The sequence below is a fragment of the Manis pentadactyla genome, chromosome 16, assembly GCF_030020395.1.
Source record: "Manis pentadactyla isolate mManPen7 chromosome 16, mManPen7.hap1, whole genome shotgun sequence".
NCBI lineage: Eukaryota > Metazoa > Chordata > Mammalia > Pholidota > Manidae > Manis > Manis pentadactyla.
The window spans coordinates 38,713,351-38,737,564 of NC_080034.1; the positions used below are offsets into that span (position 1 = coordinate 38,713,351).

General features: G+C 39.8%; 1 protein-coding gene across 1 annotated transcript in view; it reads left to right on the top strand.

Moving 5' to 3' along the window:
- Positions 1 to 359: 359 nt before the first annotated feature.
- The window catches only part of TCP11 (t-complex 11), a 31,108-nt gene continuing 7,253 nt past the window's right edge, over positions 360 to 24,214 (top strand). Inside the window, 1 exon segment of the mRNA XM_057494141.1 lies at positions 360 to 472. The gene's annotated coding sequence lies outside the window, so the exon portion shown is untranslated.

Consider the following 24,214-nt stretch of genomic DNA (forward strand, 5'->3'; position numbering starts at 1 on the left):
TTAGTTCATTGCTGTATGTAAACATAAATGGAAACTAAGTCACATATTATCTAGGTTGGATACAAAATCATTGCTAAAGCTGGCTTGACTGCAATGAAGGGTTCTTCCTACTGCATAGGGAGGACTGCTCTGTAATGGTGAGAGGCCTTTCTGAGAGGTTTTATTGATGCCCTTGATATCTACGTCTAACCCCAGCCTTTTCTACTCTGCTGCAGTCCAAACATAATTCCTGGCCTTTCCCTGTTAACATAATGGTTTTTCGTCATATCAAATGCTGTTTGGGGCTTAGGAGATAACCTTATAACAGTTTTTGGGTACAGAAAATAATTTGCTCATTTAACCCTCTTATAGTCTGGAAGACAAGGTCAAGGAAACAATACACAATGCCTTTTGGGACCATCTTAAGGAGCAACTATCAGCTACTCTCCTGGACTTCAGTTGTGCTCTTGAACTTCTGAAAGAAATTAAAGAGGTGAGTAACTGACCTTCCATTTGTAGATGTAAAGTTCTTAGACATCACCAACTCTTTGGAATGTCACTGGCTAGCAAATCCTAACTGAACATGGCCTATGAATCAGTCAGAGTAATCAGTAGACAGAAATCACATAGTAGCTTCAACAAAGAAGTTTTTTTTTTTTTGAGAGGACATCTCTCATATTTATTGATCAAATGGTTGTTAACAACAATAAAATTCTGTAAAGGGGACTCAATGCACAATCATTAATCAACCCCAAGCCTAATTCTCAACAGTCTCCAATCTTCTGAAACATAACGAACAAGTTCTTACATGGTGAACAAGTTCTTACATAGTGAATAAGTTCTTACATGGTGAACAGTGCAAGGGCAGTCATATCACAGAAACTTTCAGTTTTGATCATGCATCATGAACTATAAACAATCAAGTCAGATATGATTATTCATTTGCTTTTTATACTTGATTTATATGTGAATCCCACATTTCTCCCTTATTTTTTTAAAAATAAAATGCTGAAGTGGTAGGTAGATGCAAGATAAAGGTAGAAAACATAATTTTAGTGCTGTAAGAGGGCAAATGTAGATGATCAGCTCTGTGCCTATAGACTAAGTATTAATCCAAGCTAGACAAGGGCAACAAAACATTTGCAGATGCAGAAGATTTCTCTCAAAACGGGGGGTGAGGTTCTAAGCCTCACCTCTGTTGATCCCCAATTTCTCACCTGATGGCCCCCCTGCGACTGTGCCTGTCTTAGGTTGTTCCTCCCTTGAGGAATCTTACCTGTCTCTGGCTAACCAGTCATCTTCCGGGGCCATACAGGGAAACGTAAAGTTGGTAAGTGAGAGAAAAGCAATATTCTTTGAAAAGGTTAGGTTTTTACTTCTTTGCAGATTTATGCCCTGTGGCTTCTATGCCCAGCATTTGTCTTGAGGTATCTTTACCACTTGGAAGAATTATGGTACTCGGTAATTTTCTATATGAGGCATGAATTCTACTAAAGGGTTGTAGTTAGGAAGGAAGAAGAAAAGCTATAGAAGTAGCAGGCGTAAGAAAACATGGGAAGATTATTTCTTTGACATAACTTCTTGTAGAGTAACATAAGCATGTATAGGTTTTAACAAACTACTAATTAAATTGTGTACACACATTAACAGAATAGGAATACAGATACATAACAAAAGCAGACCTACAATTACCAGCCATATCCAGTGAAACCAAGAAAACCAGTTAGGTACCCTAGGCATTTGTGAAAACTTATCAATAATATGATGGATATTGTCTAACTGAATTTGAATAGTTTGAGAAAAATCAGATAAATTAAAACAACACATTCCTGGGAACTGTTCACATCCCATATGTTCTTTTAACAGTAGATAGTCTATAGTCGCACAATTTTGGAGCACTGCAACTTGCACTTCTCCTAATTCTTGGTTGAGTTCCGACAATACAGATCCAGTCAAATTTGTTGTTTTACTGTATGCACAGGCCAGCTTAGATATCTCCTTCTTCATTCCAATGGCAAGTCCAGGAACCGGTGGGATGAATGCAGCTACAACTGCAACAGCGCCAGGATTTTTGTTGAAGTTTTTTGATGATCATCTTCTGGAATGACTCTTCCAGAGGATGTTGATGTTGGAAGTTCTTATTCATATCGTATCTTAATTTGTTTTCTGGGTAGCCAAATTAGGCTTTGATCCTCTGTATAAACACAAACAAACCCTTTGCCCACACTTTGATATGACCTTTATACCATTGTGAAGAACCTATTGGAGACCACCACACATTAACTGCTTTTTTTCTTTAAGAAAAAGAAATATTATCAGAAAAATATACTTCCATAGCTGATCATCCAACACCCTTTAAAAGATCAAAATTAAGGATATGTAAAGCATGCATTAATCATTGATTTGCAGTTAATTTTATCCTATCAGGGAGTAATCCCCCCCCTTTTTAATCATTAATCTACAATTACATGAAGAATATTATGTTTACTAGGCTCTCCCCTACACCAAGTACCCCCCACAAACCCCATTACAGTCACTGTCCATCAGCATAGCAAAATGTTGTAGAATCACTACTTGTCTTCTCTGTGTTGCACAGCCCTCCCCTTGCCCCCACCCCCCACATTATACATGCTAATCATAATACCCCCTTTCTTCTTCCCTGCCCTTATCCCTCCCTACCCTCCCATTCTCCCCAGTCTCTTCCCCTTTGGTAACTGTTAGTCCCTTCTTGGGTTCTGTGATTCTGCTGCCGTTTTGTTCCTTCAGTTTTTCCTTCAACAAAAAAGTTTTAATATAAAAATTATAACAATGAAATTAGAGAAACAAGGGCTGTCGGCTAGTAAAAAGCAAAGAAAACCCTACAGAGTACTAGAATATTGGATTAAAACCAACCGTACAGCCGAGGGCTGAGGTGTAACACCCAAGGATTCATCTGAGAGGAAGAAGTGGCAGTGCCAGGTGTTGTTGCTGGCCTGTGTGCACTGCTGACCCTGTGCACTGCAGGCATTGGTCAGCGCAGAAGCAGCCACTTACTCCACAGGAGCTCAGCACTGGAGAAACCACTCAGGCTGCAGGAGCCAGCTACTGGTGAAGCCATGTGTACTGCAGGAACCTGTCCAGTGAGCATTCCAGAACCAGGAAAAAAGCTCTTGCCTTTTGCAGTGTCTCTTTCGTATGTGGTTCACACACACCCTAAAGTGACCATGAAAGATCTATGCCCTTGTATCATCCTCTCTCCTTGAGTCCAGAGGAGATCTGTATCTTGCCCCTAACCATTAGAATATGCCAAAGATGATGGAATGTCACTCCCTAAAATATATTTCTTTATGTAAAACTCCATCTTAGCATACTGAAGAAGGAAACTTTCCTGCTGGCCTCAAAAATGCAAACAGATATGTTGTGAACTGCCTATGGATAGGGCCACATAGCAGGGAAATGCAGGTGGCCTCTAGGACCTGAGGGCAGCATCTATCTAACAGCCAGTAAGAAGCTGGGGCCTTCAAGTACACAGTTCTAAGGAGATGAATTCTGCTGATTTGAATGAGCTTGGCAACAGATTCTTCCCCAGTCCAGCTTCCAAATGAGAATGCAGCCCAAACAACACTTAATTGCAGCCTTATGAGTCTTGCACAGAGGACCCAGTTAAACTGTGCCTGGACTTATGACCCACAGAAACTGAGATAGTAAATGTATATGCTGTCTTAAGCCTCTAAGTTTATGGTCATTTGCTATGCAGCATAGGAAACTAATTAATAATGCCCTTGCAGATGAAGCTTAAAATTGTGCCAGCTGTTAAAGGAAAAATATTAAACTCCGTTTTTTAAGAGAAGAGGAAGGAAGGATGGATTTGGAGCTGAGAGACAATGAATTGATAAATATCACATTCCACTTCTTTGACTACTCAGCATCCAGATGTACCCTTCTACACACATTTGAATTCCTGAACTGTACTTCTACCTAATAAGATAAAACTGTCTGTCTTAAAAGTTCTCATCATTTCTCTAAAATGAGGAGACTCATGGTCCCCACAGTTATTGTATCCATTGCTATTTATATTATATTATGAATTCTCAAATTCAGTCACAGTCCCACTGAATTCTTTTACCTAAAGGCTAAGCTGTAAAGTTAACTTCCAGCCACTGATCTATAAAATAATAACAGGAAGAAGGAGAAAGAAGAAGAAACTGGTTATCATATACAAATAAATCCTTGCCTATAACAGCAAAGAGAAAGTTTAGAGCCTTTGTTTCTGTAATTGGGCATAAGGCTGCAGTTGATATCTTTAGTTTCCTTCTATTAATTTCATATTTCCTTGTCCTCAGCCACAGCCTCAGCTGGTTGGGGTTCTTTATGTGGTAGGGTAACCCACACCTTACTGCCAAAGCGTTTTGAGTCCTCTAGCATTTTACTTTTGTTTGCCATGGTTTTCCATTAGCCTTTATCACTGGCTGTGGAAGTACCAAGAGGAAGTACTCAGAGAAGCTCTCATTTTGTAGCAGCAGCCCAGTTTCTCCTTGGTACTCAGGATCAATTACTCTAGACAGTAACTCCTTATTCACCCTGTTGGTTCAGTTGTATAAGAAGCCCAAATTCTTTGGAGCCAGTGCAAACATTCCCCCCAAATCAGCAGAGCACAAAGTTGGCAGGACAGAAAACAAAAATTCTGCAGGTAGGTTGTTAGGTGTAATAGTAACTACTTCCACCCTTTGATTTCTGGGACAGTGTATTATGGCTTTGGGGAGCAACATCATGTGATGGTCTTTGATTCAAAGCACTTACGGCATCTTATAAGACAGAATTTCTGTTCAGGATATTGTCCCTCAACTAATACTGTAAACTAGTCTTCAATAAGCCATTTCACTTTTCAGTTTAAGGCCAGTTGATTCTTGGTGATGGGTAAGTGGGTAGGAATCTATTGCTGTATGCTATGGGGCATGCCAGGACCAAGGGACAGTATATAAGGCATTCTGTGAGTGTAAGATGTTGGGGCTGACAGAGGCGTTGCAGACAGGGAAGACAAATCCATATTCAGAATGTATGTCTACTCCAGTGCAGAAGAATCTCTGCCCCTCCATAATGGAAGAGGTCCAAAGAAATCATCTGCCACCAGGTGGCTGGCTGATCCTCCCTGGGGAATGGTGCATATTGGGGGCTTAGTTGTTTGTTTTTTAGGATTTATTTTTTGTGTGGTAAAAATACTTAAAATTTTTTACCATTTTAACCATTTTTAAGTGTTACAAGTTTAGTGGCATTAAGTATATTGACAGTTTTGTGCAACCATCCCCACTGTCCATTTCCAGAATGTTTTCATCACCCCAAACAGAAATTATATTAAAAAATACAAAAAAATAACTCCTCATTCCCCTTTCCCTTGAGTGCTTGGTATCCTCTATTTTACTTTGTGTCTCGTGAATTTTGATTATACTTCATAGAAGTAGAACTGTACAATATTTGTCCTTTTGAGTATGGCACATTTCATAATATTTTCAAGGTTCATCCATGCTGTAAGCATGTGTCAGAATTTCACTCCTTTTTAAAGCCAAATAAGATTCCTGTCTGACGAGAGGAGCCAACATGGCGGCGTGAGTAGGGCAGTGGAAATCTCCCAAAACCATATATATTTTTGAAAATACAACAAATACAACTATTCCTAAAAGAGAGACCAGGGAATACAGTACAGCAGCCAGGCTACATCTACATCTGCAAGAACTCAGCATCTCACGAAGGGGGTAAGATACAAGCCACAGCCCAGTGGGACCCGAGCGCCCCTCACCTCAGCTCCCTGGCTGGAGGAGAGGAGTCGGAGCGGGGAGGGAGAGGGAGCCCAGGAATGCTAAATAACTAGCCCTAGTAATCTGCACTGGGAGCGGAGACACACATTGCATGGTGTGCTGGATATTAGAGAAACGGTAAAGTAAAATCTGTGAGTGGGTCTCCACAGCTGGCTCCCCTGGGACAAAAGAAAACAGAGTGCTTTTTGAAAGTCTTAAAGGGACAGGGGCCTCACAGCTGGACGGAAGTGTCCCGGCACACTCAACCCAGTAGCAGGGAATTCCGGTGAACTTCAGGCACCCTAGACCCCCGGGAGGCAGTGCAACTCTGAAGTCCCTCACAGTGATAAACAGCCGGTCAGTCATTCCCCCTCAGGCGTGGTGCCACCGTGGTGGCCGAGCAGCTGGAGAGTGGTTTTGCACACGCATGTGCACAGCGGCAAATCTGCAGAGCACCCAGGGAGCGGCCGCATGCCCACTCGCAGCAGTGGAGCAGCTGGGGAGCATCCGTGCCCACAGCAACCACCCAGAATCTCCTCCTGGCATACAGCTGCCAGGCCAGACCCAGAGGCCACCACGGATGCGCAGCTGCCCAGCACAGGCAGAGGAAACCGGGATAAGGTGCAAAGGGGCACCGTTCTCACAGGAGAGCACACCTGGCACGCCTGCCACTCCCCGCAGGGCTCTGGGCTACCCTGACAGTGACCCCACCAATGGCATCTTAGGGTATTAATCTGGAGGCTGAGCCACATGTGCGGGTAACTGACACAGGCAGCGGAGAAGAGCAAGGTGATCAACAAGCAGGAAAGGACTTTGTTCTCCCAGCTGACACATACGCTACCTGCCTACAGATACCTCTATTGCCATAAAAAGGCAGAAGAATTTGGTCCAGTCCAGAATTACCCAGACAACTCCTGAGAGAGGGCCTGGGGAGATAGATTTAACCAATCTTCCTGAAAAAGAATTCAAAATAAAGATCATAACCATGCTGATGGACCTGCAGAGAAATATGCAAGAGCTAAAGGAGCAAGTGGGGAGGGAGAATACAGAAACAAAACAATCTCTGGAAGGACTTAAGAGCAGACTGATGAGGTGCAAGAGGCCGGTAATGGAATAGAAATCAGAGAACAGGAATGCTCTGCATTCTTCTCTAAGGAATGCTCTGCATCTTCTCTAAGCTGATGCAAAGAGAGATATAAGTATCTCCAGGAATGAAAGAATATTAAGAGAACTGTGTGACTAATCCGAATGGAACAATATTCACATTATTGGAGTACCAGAAAAAGAAGAGAGAGAAAAAGGGATATAAAGTGTATTTGAAGAAATAATTGCTGAAAACTTCCCCAAACTGGGGGAGGAAATAGTCTTTCGGATCATGGAAGCCCACAGAAATCCCAACACAAGGGACCCAAGGAGGACAACACCAAGATATATAATAATTAAAATGGCAAAGATCAAAGGCAAGGACAGAGTATTAAAGGCAGCCAGAGAGAGAAAAAAGGTCACCTACAAAGGAAAACCCATCAGGCTATCATCAGACTTCTCAACAGAAACCTGATGTTTCTGTTGAGGCCAGAAGAGAATGGCATGACATATTTAATGCAATGAAACAGAAGGGTCTTGAACCAAGGATACTGTATCCAGCAGGACTATCATTTAAATATGAAGGAGGGATTAAACAATTTCCAGACAAGCAAAAGTTGAGGGAATTTGCCTCCCACAAATCACCTCTACAGGATATTTTAAAGAGAATGCTCTAGATGTAAGTGCTCCTAAGGCTAAATAGATGTCAACAGAGAAAATAAAATCACAACAAAGAAAGCAGACCAACCAAATACTAACTAAAGGCAAAAAATAAAATCAACTACTCACAAAAGCAGCCAAAGGAAACAAAAGAGTACAGAATAAAACACCTAACATACAAAGAACGGAGGAGGAAGAATGAGAGAGAAATAAAGAATCACCAGACTGTGTATGTGATAGCCTAATAAGAGAGTTAAGTTAGATGGTAACATAGTATAGAACCTACCCTTGAACCTTTGAATCTAAAGCCTGCAATGGTAATAAGTACATGTCTTTCAATAATCATCCTAAATGTAAATGGACTGAATGCACCAATCAAAAGACACAGAGTAATAGAGTGGATAAAAAAGGAAGACCCATCTATATGCTGCTTACAAGAGACTCACCTCAAACCCAAAGACATACACAGACTAAAAGGCAAGGGATGGAAAAAGATATTTCATGCAAACAATAGGGAGAAAAAAGCAGGTGTTGCAGTACTTGTATCAGACAAAATAGGCTTCAAAACAAAGAAAGTCACAACAGATAAAGAAGGACATTACATAATGATAAAAGGATCAGTTCAACAAGAGAATATAACCATTATAAATACATATGCACCAATACAGGAGCACCAGCATATGTAAAACAAATACTAACAGAATCAAAGGAGGAAATAGAATGCAATGCATTCATTCTAGGAGACTTCAACACACCACTCACTCCAAAGGACAGATCCACCAGACAGAAAATAAGGACACAGAGGCACTGAACAACACACTAGAACAGATGGACTTAACAGACATCTACAGAACTTTTCACCCAAAAGCGGCAGGATACACATTCTTCTCAAGTGTACATGGAACATTTTCCAGAATAGACCACAAACTAGGCCACAAAAAGAGCCCCAGTAAATTCAAAAAGATTGAAATTCTACCAACCAATTTCTCAGACCACAAAGGCATAAAACTAGAAATAAATTGTACAAAGAAAACAAAAAGGCACACAGACACGTGGAGGCTTAACAACATGCTCCTAAATAATCAATGGATCAATGACGAAATTAAAACAGAGATCAAGCAATATATGGAGGCAAATGACAACAACAGCACAAAGCCCCTTCTGTGCGATGCAGCAAAGGCAGTTCAAAGAGGAAAGATTATAGCAATCCAGGCCTATTTAAAGAAGGAAGAACAATCCCAAATGAATAGTCTAAAGTCACAATTATTGAAACTGGAAAAAGAAGAACAAATGAGGCCCAAAGTCAGCAGAAGGAGGGACATAATAAAGATCAGAGAAGAAATAAATAAAATTGAGAAGAATAAAACAATAGAAAAAATCAATGAAACCAAGAGCTGGTTCTTTGAGAAAATAAGCAAAACAGATACACCCCTAGCCAGACTTATTAAGAGAAAAAGAGAATCTACACACATAAACAGAATCAGAAATGAGAAAGGAAAAATCTTTGTATGTCTTTGGGTTTGAGGTGAGTCTCTTGTAAGCAACATATAGATGGGTCTTGCTTTTTTATCCATTCGTTACTCTGCATCTTTTGATTGGTGCATTCAGTCCATTTACCTTTAGGGTGATTATTGAAAGATATGTACTTATTGCCATTGCAGGCTTTAGATTCGTGGTTACCAGAGGTTCAAGGGTAGCTTCTTTACTATCTTGCTGTCTAACTGAACTCTCTTATTAAGCTATTATATACACAGTCTGTACCCCACAGAAACACAAAGAATTATTAGAGAATACTATGAAAACCTATATGCTAACAAGCTGGAAAACCTAGAAGAAATAGACAACTTCCTAGAAAAATACAACCTTCCAAGACTGACCAAGGAAGAAACACAAAATCTAAACAGACCAATTACCAGCAATGAAATTGAAGCAGTGATCAAAAAACTACCCAAGAACAAAGCCCCTGGGCCAGATAGATTTACCTCGGAATTTTATCAGACATACAGAGAAGACATAATACCCATTGTCTTTAAAGTTTTCCAAAAAATAGAAGAGGAGGGAATACTCCCAAACTCATTGTATGAAGCCAACATCACCCTAATACCAAAACCAGGCAAAGACCCCACCAAAAAAGAAAATTACAGACCAATATCCCTGATGAATGTAGATGCAAAAATACTCTACAAAATATTAGCAAACCGATGGGATTAAAGATGGTGGTGTGAGAGGAGAGAGAGAGGCTTCCTCCTAAAACTGGATACAATTAGAAAATTTAATTGGTGCAACTAATCCTGAGAGAGCAACAGGAAAGAGGACGGCATCAGTCTGCACACACCTGGAGAAAAGATAAGACCTCACCGAATGGGATAACATACCAGAGCTGTGGCTCCACGGGACCCGAGCCCCTCCCCAACCCCAGATCACTGGCAGGAGGAAGAGAAATGGAGCAGGGAGGGAGTGGAAGGCTTGGGACTGCTGAATACCTAGCTCTGGAGATCTGCTATGGGAGCACAAACCTACATTTCATGGTGCTTTTGTGAGACTCGCATGACTACTGCATTGGGAAGTTAATACAGGCAGAGTTCCTGGGGAGACTGGGATTCTGGCTCCTTGTGGAAAGCAGGGATCCATATCTGGCTGCTCTGGGACAAAAACATACCTGTGTGACGGGCCCATTGGCTCAGGCAGTGGAGACAGGCACAGCAGCCAGGAGGTGGGGAACAGCTTTTTTCCTCCCCCCAGGCACCAGTACCGCTCCCCTGCAACCCCCGACATTGCTTCAGGGGCTGAGCAGCTCCAGAATAGAGCTTCTGGACACTAGAGGGCGCCATATACAAACAAGAAACGCCAAAGGAACCTTGTCCAGAGTAAAATTATTAATACAACTCCCGAGAAAGATTTAAATGGTATGGACCTCATGACTCTTCCTGAAAGGGAGTTCAAAATAAAAATAATCAACATTCCAATGGAGGTAGGGAAAGACATCCAAGAACTCAGGAATGAATTCAGGTCAGAGATCCAATCGTTGAAGAGCACGATGGAGGGTATTGAAAGCAGGTTGGATACAGTGGAGGAGACAATAAATGAAATAGAAACTAGAGAAGAGGAATACAAAGAAGCTGAGGCACAGAGAGAAAAAAGGATCTCTAAAAATGAAAGAATATTGAGAGAACTGTGTGACCAATCCAAGCGGAACAATATTCACATTATAGGGATACCAGAAGAAGAAGAAGAGAGAGAAAGGGATAGAAAGTGTCTTTGAGGAGGTAGTTGCTGAAAACTTCCCCAATCTGGGGAAGGAGATAGTCTCTCTGGCCATGGAGATCCACAGATCTCCCAACACAAGGGACCCAAGGAAGACAACACCAAGACACATAGTAATTAAAATGGGAAAGATCAAGGATAAGGACAGACTGTTAAAAGCAGCCAGAGGCAGAAATAAGATCACATACAAAGGAAAGCCCATCAGGCTAACATCAGACTTCTCAGCAGAAACCTTACAGGCCAGAAGGGAGTGGCATGATGTATTTAATGCCATGAAGCAGAAGGGCCTGGAACCAAGATTACTTTATCTGGCAAGATTATCATTTAAATTTGAAGGAGGGATTGAACAATTTCCAGATAAGCAAAAGCTGAGAGAGTTTACCTCCCACAAACCATCTCTGCAGTCTATTTTGGAGGGACTGCTATAGATGGAAGTGGATTGCTTCCTAGGGTTGGATAGCTGTCACCAGAGGTAGTAAAACCATGGCAGGGAGGGTGGAGCAGCTTATTGAGAGGCAAATGCAAAATTAAATTGAATATCCCCAAAGTCAATCAAGGGATAGACAAAAAGTACAGAGTTTGATACCTAATATATAAAGAATGAAGGAGGAAGAAAAAGGAGGAGAAACAGAAAAGAATCTTTAGATTGTGTTTGTAACAGCATACTAAGTGAGTTAAGTTAGACTCTTAGATAGTAAGAAAAGTAACCTGGAACCTTTGGTAACCACGAATCTAAAGCCTGAAATGGCAATAAGTACGTACCTATTGATAATCACCCTAAATGTAAATGGACTGAATGCCCCAATCAAAAGACATAGAGTCACTGAAAGGATAAAAAAGCAAGACCCATATGCTGCTTACAAGAGACTCACCTCAAACCCAAAGACATGCACAGACTGAAAGTCAAGGGATGGACAAAGATATTTCATGCAAACAACAGGGAGAAAAAAGCAGGTGTTGCAGTACTAGTATCAGACAAAATAGACTTCAAAACAAAGAAAGTCACAAGAGATAAAGAAGGACATTACATAATGATAAAGGGCTCAGTCCCACAAGAGGATATAACCATAATAAATATATATGCACCCAACACAGGAGCACCAGCATATGTGAAACAAATACTAACAGAACTAAAGGAGGAAATAGAATGCAATGCATTCATTCTAGGAGACTTCAACACACCACTCACTCCAAAGGACAGATCCACCAGGCAGAAAATAAGTAAGGACACGGAGGCACTGAAGCACACACTAGAACAGATGGACCTAATAGACATCTATAGAACTCTACACCCAAAAGCAACAGGATACACATTCTTCTCAAGTACACATGGAATATTCTCCAGAATAGACCACATACTAGGTCACAAAAAGAGCCTTAGTAACTTCCAAAAGATTGAAATCCTACCAACCAACTTTTCAGACCACAAAGGTATAAAACTAGAAATAAATTGCACAAAGAAAGCAAAAAGGCTCACAAACACACTGAGGCTTAACAACACTCTTCTAAATAGTCAATGGATCAACGACCAAATTAAAATGGAGATCCAGCAATATATGGAAATAAATGACAACAACAACACAAAGCCCCAACTTCTGTGGGATGCAGCAAAAGCAGTCTTAAGAGGAAAGTATATAGCAATCCAGGCCTATTTAAAGAAAGAAGAACAAACCCAAATGAGTAGTCTAACGTCACAATTATCAAAATTGGAAAAAGAGGAACAAATGAGGCCTAAAGTCAGCAGAAGGAGGGACATAACAAAGATTAGAGAAGAAATAAACAAAATTGAGAAGAATAAAACAATAGAAAAAAATCAATGAAACCAAGAGCTGGTTCTTTGAGAAAATAAACAAAATAGATCAGCCTCTAGCCAGACTTATTAAGAGAAAAAGAGAATCAACACATATTAACAGATCAGAAACGAGAAAGGAAACATCATGATGGACCCAACAGAAGTACAAAGAATTATTAGAGACTACTATGAAAACCTATATGCTAACAAGCTGGAAAACCTAGAAGAAATGGACAACTTCCTAGAAAAATACAACCTTCCAAGATTGACCAAGGAGGAAGCACAAAATCTAAACAAACCAATTACCAGCAAGGAAATTGAAGTGGTAATCAAAAAACTACCCAAGAAAAAAACCCCTGGGCCAGATGGATTTACCTCAGAATTTTATCAGACATACAAAGAAGATATAATACCCATTCTCCTTAAAGTTTTCCAAAAACTAGAAGAGGAGGGAATACTCCCAAACTCATTCTATGAAGCCAACATCACCCTAATACCAAAACCAGGCAAAGACCCTACCAAAAAAGAAAATTAAAGACCAATATCCCTGATGAATGTAGATGCAAAAATACTCAAAAATATATTAGCAAACCGAATTCAAAAATACATCAAAAGGATCATACACCACAACCAAGTGGGATTCATCCCAGGGATGCAAGGATGGTTCAACATTTGAAAATCCATCAGCATCATCCACCACATAAATAAAAAGAAGGACAAAAACCACATGATCATCTCCATAGATGCTGAAAAAGCATATGAAAAAATTCAACATCCATTCATGATAAAAACTCTCAGCAAAATGGGTATACAGGGCAAGTACCTCAACATAATTAAGGCCATATATGATAAACCCACAGCCAACATCATACTGAACAGCAGGAAGCTGAAAGCTTTTCCTCTGAGATCGGGAACAAGACAGGGATGCCCACTCTCACCACTGTTATTCAACATAGTACTGGAGGTCCTAGCCATTAGACAAAACAAAGAAGTATAAGGAATCCAGATTGTTAAAGAAGTTAAACTGTCACTATTTGCAGATGACATGATATTGTACATAAAAAACCCTAAAGACTCCACTCTAAAACTACTAGAAGTAATATCTGAATTCAGCAAAGTTGCAGGATACCAAATTAATACACAGAAATCTGTTGCTTTCCTATACACTAACGATGAAGTAGCAGAAAGAGAAATCAGGAAAACAATTCTATTCACAATTGCGTCAAAAAGAATAAAATACCTAGGAATAAGCTTAACCATGGAAGTGAAAGACCTATACCCTCAAAACTATAAGACACTCTTAAGAGAAATTAAAGAGGACACTAACAAATGGAAACTTATCGAATGCTCTTGGCTAGGAAGAATTAATATAATCAAAATGGCCATCCTGCCTAAAGCAATCTACAGATTCAATGCAATGCCTATCAAAATACCAACAGCATTCTTCAAGGAACTGGAACAAATAGTTTTAAAATTTATATGGAACCACAAAAGACCCTGAATAGCCAAAGCAATCCTGAGAAGGAAGAATAAAGCAGGGGGGATCTCACTTCCCAACTTTAGGCTCTACTACAAAGCCACAGTAATAAAGACAATTTGGTACTGGCACAAGAACAGACCCACAGACCAGTGGGACAGAATAGAGAGTGCAGATATTAACCCAAACATATAAGATCAATTAATATATGATAAAGGAGCCATGGACATACAATGGAGAAATGACAGCCTCTTCAACAGCTGGTGTTGGCAAACTGGACAGTTACATGTAAGAGAATGAAACTGGATCCCTGTCTAACCCCATACACAGAAGTAAATTCAAAATGTATCAAAGACCTGAATGTAAGTCATGAAACCATAAAACTCTTAGAAAAAACATAGGCAAAAATCTCTTGGACATAAACATGAGCGACCTCTTCATGAACATATCTCTCTGGGCAAGGGAAACAAAAGCAAAAAAGAACAAGTGTGACTACATCAAACTGAATAGCTTCTGTACAGCAAAGGACACCATCAATAGAACAAAAAGATACCCTACAGTATGGGAGAATATATTCATAAATGACAGATCCAATAAAGGGGTGACATCCAAAATATATAAAGAGCTCATGCACCTCAACAGACAAAAAGCAAACAATCCAATTAAAAAATGGTCAGAGGAGCTGAAGAGACAGTTCTCCAAAGAAGAAATTCAGATGGCCAACAGACACATGAAAAGATGCTCCACATTGCTAGTCATCAGAGAAATGCAAATTAAGACCCCAATGAGGTATCACCTCATACCAGTAAGGATCGCCACCATCCAAAAGACAAACAACAACAAATTTTGGTGAGGATGTGGAGAAAGGGGAACCCTCATACTCTGCTGGTGGGAGTGTAAACTAGTTTAACAATTGTGGAAAGCAATATGGAGGTTCCTCAAAAAACTCAAAATAAACATACCATTTGACCCAGGAATTCCACTCTTAGGAATTTACCCTAAGAATGCAGCAGCCCAGTTTCAAAAAGACATATGCACCCCTATGTTTATCATAGGACTATTCACAATAGCCAAGAAATGGAAGTAACCTATGTGTCCATCAGTAGATGAATGGATAAAGAAGATGTGGTACATATACACAATGGAGTGTTATTCAGCCATAAGAAGAAAACAAACCCTACCATTTGCAACAACATGGATGGAGCTAGAGGGTATTATGCTCAGTGAAATAAGCCAGGCGGAGAAAGACAAGTACCAAATGATTTCACTCATATGTGGAATATAAGAACAAAGGAAAAACTGAAGGAGCAAAACAGCAGCAGACTCACAGAACCCAAGAATGGACTAACAGTTACCAAAGGGAAAAGGACTGGGGAGGACAGGTGGGAAGGGAGGCATAAGGGTGTGGGAGGGAAGAAAGTGGGCATTACGATTAGTATGTATAATGTGGGGGGGGCATAGGGAGGGCTGTACAACACAGAGAAGTAGTGATTCTATAAGATCTTACTATGCTGATGGACAGTGACTGCAATGGGGAATGTGGGGGAAAGTTGGTGATGGTGGGAGTCTAGTAAACATAATGTTCATCATGTAATTGTAGAGTAATGATACCAAAAAAAAAAAGATTCCTTGTGCAGATATAGCACATTCTGTTATCCATTCATCTGTTAATGGACATTTGCGTTGTTCCCATATTTTTGCTATTGTGAGTAGTGCTGTTATGAACATTCATGTACAAGTTTTTGTTTGAATACTTGTTCTGCATTCTTTTGGGTATATTCCCAGGAGTGGAACTGCTGAGTTATATGGTAGTTCTTTGTTTAATTTGAGAACCCATTAAACTGTTTTCCACAGTTTACATTTTGCAGTTTACACACGTTTTACATTCCACCCAGCCAGGCATCAGGGTTCCAGTTTCTCCACATTTTCACCAATACTTTTCCTTTATAAAAAATGTTTTATTATAGACATTTTAGTGGGTATGAAATGGAATCTCATTGTGGTTTTGGTTTGATTTTCACTAATGGCTAATGGTGTTGATCATCTTTTCATATGCTTATTGCCCATTTATATGTCTTCTTTGGAAAAATGTTTATTCAAGTCCTTTGCCCACTTTAAATTGGGTTGTTTGTCTTTTGTTGTTGAGTTGTAGGAGTTCTTTATATATTCTGTATACTAGACCTTGGTCAGATAAATAATTTGCAAATATTTTCTTCCATTCTGTGGGTAATATTTCCAGTCTTTTGATAGTGTCCTTTAATGCACAAAAGTTTTAATTTTGATGAAGCCCAGTTTATCTAGTCTTTTGTTGTTTCTTCTTGTGATGTCTTATCTTGCCAAGTCCAAGGTTATGAATATTTACCCCAGTATATTTCCTTCTAAGTTTGAGAATATTAGCTCTTATGTTTAGGTCTTTGATCCATTTTGAATTTATTTTATATATAGTATTAAGTAAGGATCTAACTTCATTCTTTTGGATGTGGATATCTAGTTTTCCCAATTCTGTTTATTGGAGAGACAGTCCTTTCCCCATTGAACGGTCTTGGTATTATTTTCAAAAATCACTTGTGACCACATATCCAGGTTTTACTTCTGGGCTGTTTGTTCTATTCTTCTGGTCTGTATGTCTGTCCTATACCACTATGTGTTTGTTCTCTTATGGGCCATTTTCATCTAATGATAGATGGCTGTGGTGCATGTCCAATATTATAGCTATGTAGGTCAGACAGTACCTAGTTCCTCATGGGAAGCTCAGGCCGAAGGGTCATCTGGTATCCTATGGTGAGGTGTTTGCTTTCTGCCAAGGCCCAGGAGCAAGCTAGAAGCTGTTTCCCAGAAGGCAAATAGTTATCTGCAGAAGAGGACATAGATTTGCTCCCCAAACCCAGAGGTCTGTACTGGAATGCTCCTTTTGGTGCTTGTCCATGGGTCTGCACAACATCCTCACCTGCCATGGACATTTTAAATATTATTGAACCTGCTGGATCATAAGGCCCAAATGGTAGAGTGGCTTGTATGGTGGCCTGCATTTGCTGCAGAGCCTGCTCTTGCTTTGAGTCCCATCTGAAATTGGCAACCTAATGAGAATTGCCGTAGCGAGCTCAGATGTGGTGTATGTTGCCTTGAAAATCCAAAAAGGGCCTGCAAGTTTTATGCCTCTTGTTTCATGGTAGGTGGTTTGAAGTACAGCAACTTGTCTTTCACCTTGCAGGGAATAGCTTGCCAAGGTCTAGACCACTGAAGCTATAGCAACTTCACTGAGGTGACAGGGTGCTGAATTTTTGTAGGGATTGATTATCTGCCATCTCTACTTTCCATGCTCTTCTAAAGCACCTAAAGTACTTGCTACTTCCTACTCATCAGATCCAATGAATATATGGCCTTTTGGGTTTGCACCTCACTCATGGGCTTTTGTATTAGTCAGGGTCCAGCCAGGAGAAAGAAAGCAGACAGTGATTTGAACAAAGAGAAGCTGTACTGCTGTAGCAGCTTGCTGAGGAGGAACGTGCCACAGCTGGGGGGGAAGACCTGTTCCTCATGCAGTATCTCTTTAGCAGCCTCTACTAAAAAAACTTAACATTGTGCCAGCTAGCAAAGGAAAAACAAAGAGCCTGGTTCCATTTTCACAGAGTAGGCCCTGACAGGTAGACTTAGAATTGGGAGGCTCCAAATTGATAACCGCATAATTTCCCATTTGAAATGAAAGTTGCTCTGTACTGTTTCAAATGAAGCTGAACAGCTGGGATCTTGCTATGACAGCACAGTGTCGTTCAATTAAATAATTGCTGAGCCCCATGCCTTACCCCTGCCATGTTCTATGCATTACAGAGGCACAGAGATAAATAAGAGTCTCTGTTCACAGGGAACTTCTGTTTTGCAGTTAATAGTCTGTTTCTAGTACTTCTTAATAATTGCTTTGCCTATTTGATCCTTGCCTTTGAAGTAAAATAACCTCAAAAACGCCTGCTCTTTAAATTAGGAGTGCCTTGTCACCATGCGCTGTGTGCATTTTACTTTTGCTGTACCTTGCATTTCTTTTTTTTTTTTTTTTTAGATAATTATTTTTTATTGAAGGGTAGTTGACGCACAGTATTACATTACATTAGTTTCAAGTGTACAACACAGTGATAAAACATTTATATACATAATTCTAGGTTCCAGCTGTCACCCTACCAAGCTGTTACAATATCTTGACTATATTCCTTATGCTATACATTACATCCCGGTTACTTATTTATTTTAACATTGGAAGTCTGTCCTTTTTTTTTTTTTTTTTGTGAGGGCATCTCTCATATTTATTGATCAAATGGTTGTTAACGACAATAAAATTCTGTATACGGGAGTCAATGCTCAATGCACAATTATTAATCCAACCCAAGCCTAATTTTCGTCAGTCTCCAATCTTCTGAGGCATAACAAACAAGTTCTTACATGGAGAACAAATTCTTACATAATGAATAAGTTACATAGTGAACAGTACAAGGGCAGTCATCACAGAAACTTTCGGTTTTGCTCATGCATCATGAACTATAAACAGTCAGTTCAAATATGAATACTCATTTGGTTTTTATACTTGATTTATATGTGGATACCACATTTCTCTCTTTATTATTATTATTTTTAATAAAATGCTGAAGTGGTAGGTAGATACAAGATAAAGGTAGAAAACATAGTTTAGTGTTGTAAGAGAGCAACTGTAGGTGATCAGGTGTGTGCCTGTAGACTATGTGTTAATCCAAGCTAGACAAGGGCAATAAAACATCCACGTATGCAGAAGATTTCTCTCAGAACGGGGGGTGAGGTTCTAAGCCTCACCTCTGCTGCTCCCCATTTTCTCACCAGATGGCCCCCTGCGACTATGCCTGTCTTAGGTTGTTCCTCCCTTGAGGAATCTTACCCGTCTCTAGCTAACCAGTCATCTTCCGGGGCCATACGGGGAAATGTGAAGTTGGTAAGTGAGAGGGAAGCCTTATTTGAAAAGGTTAGCTTTTCACTTCTTTGCATATTTATGCCCTGTGGCTTCTATGCCCAGCATTTGTCTTGAGGTATCTTTACCACTTGGAAGAATTATGATACTCGGTAAATTTGATATGAGGCACGAATTCTGTTTAAGGGTGGTAATTAGGAAGGAAGAAGAAAAGCTATAGAAGTAGCAGGCGGAAGAAAACATGGGAAGATTGATTATTTCTTTGACATATCTTCTTGTAGAGTAACTTCAGCATGTATAGGTTTTAAGCTACTACTTAAATTGCGCACACACATTAACATAATAGGAGTATAGTTACATAACCAAAGCATATCTGTAATTACCAGCCATCTCCAGTGAAACCAAGAAAACCACTTAGGCACCTTAGGCATTTATGAAAACTTATCTATGATATGGTGGATATTGTCCAACTGAACTTGAACAGTCTGAGAGAAATCAGACAAATTAAAACAACCCATTCCTGGGGAATGTTCACATACCTTATGTTCTTTTAACAGTAAATAGTCTGTAGTTGTAAGATTTTGGAGCGCTACAATTTGCACTTCTCCTAATTCTTGGTTGAGTTCCAACAGTATAGATCCAGTCAAATTTGTTGTTTTACTGTATGCACAGGCCAGCTTAGATACGTCCTTCCTCATTCCCATGGCAAGTACAGGAACTGGTGGGATGAGTGCATCTACAGCTGTAGCAGTGCGTGGATCTTTGTTGGGGTTTTTTGATGATCATCTTCTGGCATGAGTCTTCCAGAGAGTGCTGATGTTGGAAGTTCTCTTTCATATCGTATCTTAGTTCATTTTCGGGGTAGCCCAATTAGGCTTTGATCTTCTGTATAAACGCAAACAGACCCTTTGCCTACACTTTTATATGCCCTTTATACCCTTGTGTAGAACTCATTGGAGGTTACCACACAGGAACTGCCCTTTTTTTGTTTTGTTTTGTTTTGTTTTGCTTTGTTTTTGGTATCACTAATCTACACTTACATGATGAATATTATGTTTACTAGGCTCTCCCCTATACCAGGTCTCCCCTATAAACCCCTTTACAGTCACTGTCCATCAGCATAGCAAAATGTTGTAGAATCACTACTTGCCTTCTCTGTGTTGTACAGCCCTCCCTTTTCTCCTACCCCCCCCATGCATGTTAATCTTAATACCCCCCAACTTCTCCCCCCCCTTATCCCTCCCTACCCACCCATCCTCCCCAGTCCCTTTCCCTTTGGTACCTGTTAGTCCATTCTTGAGTTCTGTGATTCTGGTGCTGTTTTGTTCCTTCAGTTTTTCCTTTGTTCTTATATTCTACAGATAAGTGAAATCATTTGGTATTTCTCTTTCTCCGCTTGGCTTGTTTCACTGAGCATAATACCCTCCAGCTCCATCCATGTTGCTGCAAATGATTGGATTTGCCCTTTTCTTATGGCTGAGTAGTATTCCATTGTGTATATGTACCACATCTTCTTTATCCATTCATCTATCGATGGACATTTAGGTTGCTTCCAATTCTTGGCTATTGTAAATAGTACTGCGATAAACATAGGGGTGCACTGATCTTTCTCATACTTGATTGCTGCATTCTTAGGGTAAATTCCTAGGAGTGCAATTCCTGGGTCAAATGGTAAGTCTGTTTTGAGCATTTTGATGTACCTCCATACTGCTTTCCACAATGGTTGAACTAACTTATATTCCCACCAGCAGTGTAGGAGGGTTCCCCTTTTTCCACAGCCTTGCCAACATTTGTTGTTGTTTGTCTTTTGGATGGCAGCCATCCTTACTGGTGTGAGGTGATACCTCATTGTAGTTTTAATTTGCATTTCTCTGATAATTAGCGATGTGGAGCATCTTTTCATGTGTCTGTTGGCCATCTGTATTTCTTTTTTGGAGAACTGTCTGTTCAGTTCCTCTGCCCATTTTTTAATTGGGTTATTTGTTTTTTGTTTGTTGAGGCATGTGAGCTCTTTATATATTCTGGACATCAAGCCTTTATCGGATGTGTCATTTTCAAATATATTCTCCCATACTGTAGGGATCCTTTTTGTTCTATTGATGGTGTCTTTTGCTGTACAGAAGCTTTTCAGCTTAATATAGTCCCACTTACTCATTTTTGCTGTTGTTTTCCTTGCCCGGGGAGATATGTTCAAGAAGAGGTCACTCATGTTTATGTCTAAGAGGTTTTTGCCTATGTTTTCTTCCAAGAGTTTAATGGTTTCATGGCTTACATTCAGGTCTTTGATCCATTTTGAGTTTACTTTTGTATATGGGGTTAGACAATGGTCCAGTTTCATTCTCCTACATGTAGCTGTCCAGTTTTGCCAGCACCACTTGTTGAAGAGACTGTCATTTCGCCATTGTATGTCCATGGCTCCTTTATCAAATATTAATTGACCATATATGTCTGGGTTAATGTCTGGATTCTCTAGTCTGTTCCATTGGTCTGTGGCTCTGCTCTTGTGCCAGTACCAAATTGTCTTGATTACTATGGCTTTATAGTAGAGCTTGAAGTTGGGGAGTGAGATCCCCCCTACTTCATTCTTCTTTCTCAGGATTGCTTTGGCTATTCGGGGTCTTTGGTGTTTCCATATGAATTTTTGAATTATTTGTTCCAGTTCATTGAAGAATGTTGCTGGTAGTTTCATAGGGATTGCATCAAATCTGTATATTGCTTTGGGCAGGATGGCCATTTTGACGATATTAATTCTTCCTAGCCACGAGCATGGGATGAGTTTCCATCTGTTAGTGTCCCCTTTAATTTCTCTTAAGAGTGACTTGTAGTTTTCAGAGTATAAGTCTTTCACTTCTTTGGTTAGTTTTGTTCCTAGGTATTTTATTTTTTTTGATGCAATTGTGAATGGAGTTGTTTTCCTGATTTCTCTTTCTGTTGGTTCATTGTTAGTATATAGGAAAGCCACAGATTTCTGTGTGTTGATTTTGTATCCTGCAACTTTGCTGTATTCCGATATCAGTTCTAGTAGTTTTGGGGTGGAGTCTTTAGGGTTTTTTATGTACAGTATCATGTCATCTGCAAATAGTGACAGTTTAACTTCTTCTTTACCAATCTGGATTCCTTCTTTTTCTTTATTTTGTCTGATTGCCGTGGCTAGGACCTCCAGTACTATGTTAAATAACAGTGGAGAGAGTGGGCATCCCTGTCTAGTTCCCGATCTCAGAGGAAATGCTTTCAGCTTCTCGCTGTTCAATATAATGTTGGCTGTGGGTTTATCATAGATGGCCTTTATTATGTTGAGGTACTTGCCCTCTATTCCCATTTTGCTGAGAGTTTTTAACATGAATGGATGTTGAACTTTGTCAAATGCTTTTTCAGCATCTATGGAGATGATCATGTGGTTTTTGTCTTTCTTTTTGTTGATGTGGTGGATGATGTTGATGGACTTTCGAATGTTGTACCATCCTTGCATCCCTGGGATGAATCCCACTTGGTCATGGTGTATGATCCTTTTGATGTATTTTTGAATTCGGTTTGCTAATATTTTGTTGAGTATTTTTGCATCTACGTTCATCAGGGATATTGGTCTGTAGTTTTCTTTTTTGGTGGGGTCTTTGCCTGGTTTTGGTATTAGGGTGATGTTAGCTTCATAGAATGAGTTTGGGAGTATCCCCTCCTCCTCTATTTTTTGGAAAACTTTAAGGAGAATGGGTATTATGTCTTCCCTGTATGTCTGATAAAATTCCGAGTTAAATCCATCTGGCCTGGGGGTTTTGTTCTTTGGTAGTTTTTTGATTACCGCTTCAATTTTGTTGCTGGTAATTGGTCTGTTTAGATTTTCTGTTTCTTCGTGGGTCAATCTTGGAAGGTTGTATTTTTCTAGGAAGTTGTCCATTTCTTCTAGGTTTCCCAGCTTGTTAGCATATAGGTTTTCATAGTATTCTCCAATAATTCTTTGCATTTCCGTGGGGTCCGTCGTGATTTTTCCTTTCTCGTTTCTGATACTGTTGATTTGTGTTGACTCTCTTTTCTTCTTAATAAGTCTGGCTAGAGGCTTATCTATTTTGTTTATTTTCTCGAAGAACCAGCTCTTGGTTTCATTGATTTTTGCTATTGTTTTATTCTTCTCAATTTTATTTATTTCTTCTCTGATCTTTATTATGTCCCTCCTTCTGCTGACCTTAGGCCTCATCTGTTCTTCTTTCTCCAATTTCGGTAATTGTGACATTAGACCATTCATTTGGGATTGCTCTTCCTTTTTTAAATATGCTTGGATTGCTATATACTTTCCTCTTAAGACTGCTTTTGCTGTGTCCCACAGAAGTTGGGGCTTAGTGTTGTTGTTGTCATTTGTTTCCATATATTGCTGCATCTCCATTTTGATTTGGTCATTGATCCATTGATTATTTAGGAGCGTGTTGTTAAGCCTCCATGTGTTTGTGAGCCTTTTTGCTTTCTTTATACAGTTTATTTCTAGTTTTATGCCTTTGTGGTCTGAAAAGTTGGTTGGTAGGATTTCAATCTTTTGGAATTTTCTGAGGCTCTTTTTGTGGCCTAGTATGTGGTCTATTCTGGAGAATGTTCCATGTGCACTTGAGAAGAATGTATATCCCGCTGCTTTTGGATGTAGAGTTCTATAGATGTCTATTAGGTCCATCTGCTCTACTGTGTTGTTCAGTGCTTCCGTGTCCTTACTTATTTTCTGCCCAGTGTATCTATCCTTTGGGGTGAGTGGTGTGTTGAAGTCTCCTAGAATGAATGCATTGCAGTCTATATCCCCCTTTAGTTCTGTTAGTATTTGTTTCACATATGCTGGTGCTCCTGTGTTGGGTGCATATATATTTAGAATGGTTATATCCTCTTGTTTGACTGAGCCCTTTATCATTATGTAGTGTCCTTCTTTATCTCTTGTTACTTTCTTTGTTTTGAAGTCTATTTTGTCTGATATTAGTACTGCAACCCCTGCTTTCTTCTCACTGTTGTTTGCTTGAAATATGTTTTTCCATCCCTTGACTTTTAGTCTGTACATGTCTTTGGGTTTGAGGTGAGTTTCTTGTAAGCAGCATATAGATGGGTCTTGCTTTTTTATCCATTCTGTTACTCTGTGTCTTTTGATTGGTGCATTCAACCCATTAACATTTAGGGTGACTATTGAAAGATATGTACTTATTGCCATTGCAGGCTTTAAATTCGTGGTTACCAAAGGTTCAAGGTTAGCCTCTTTAGTATCTTACTGCCTAACTTAGCTCGCTTATTGAGCTGTT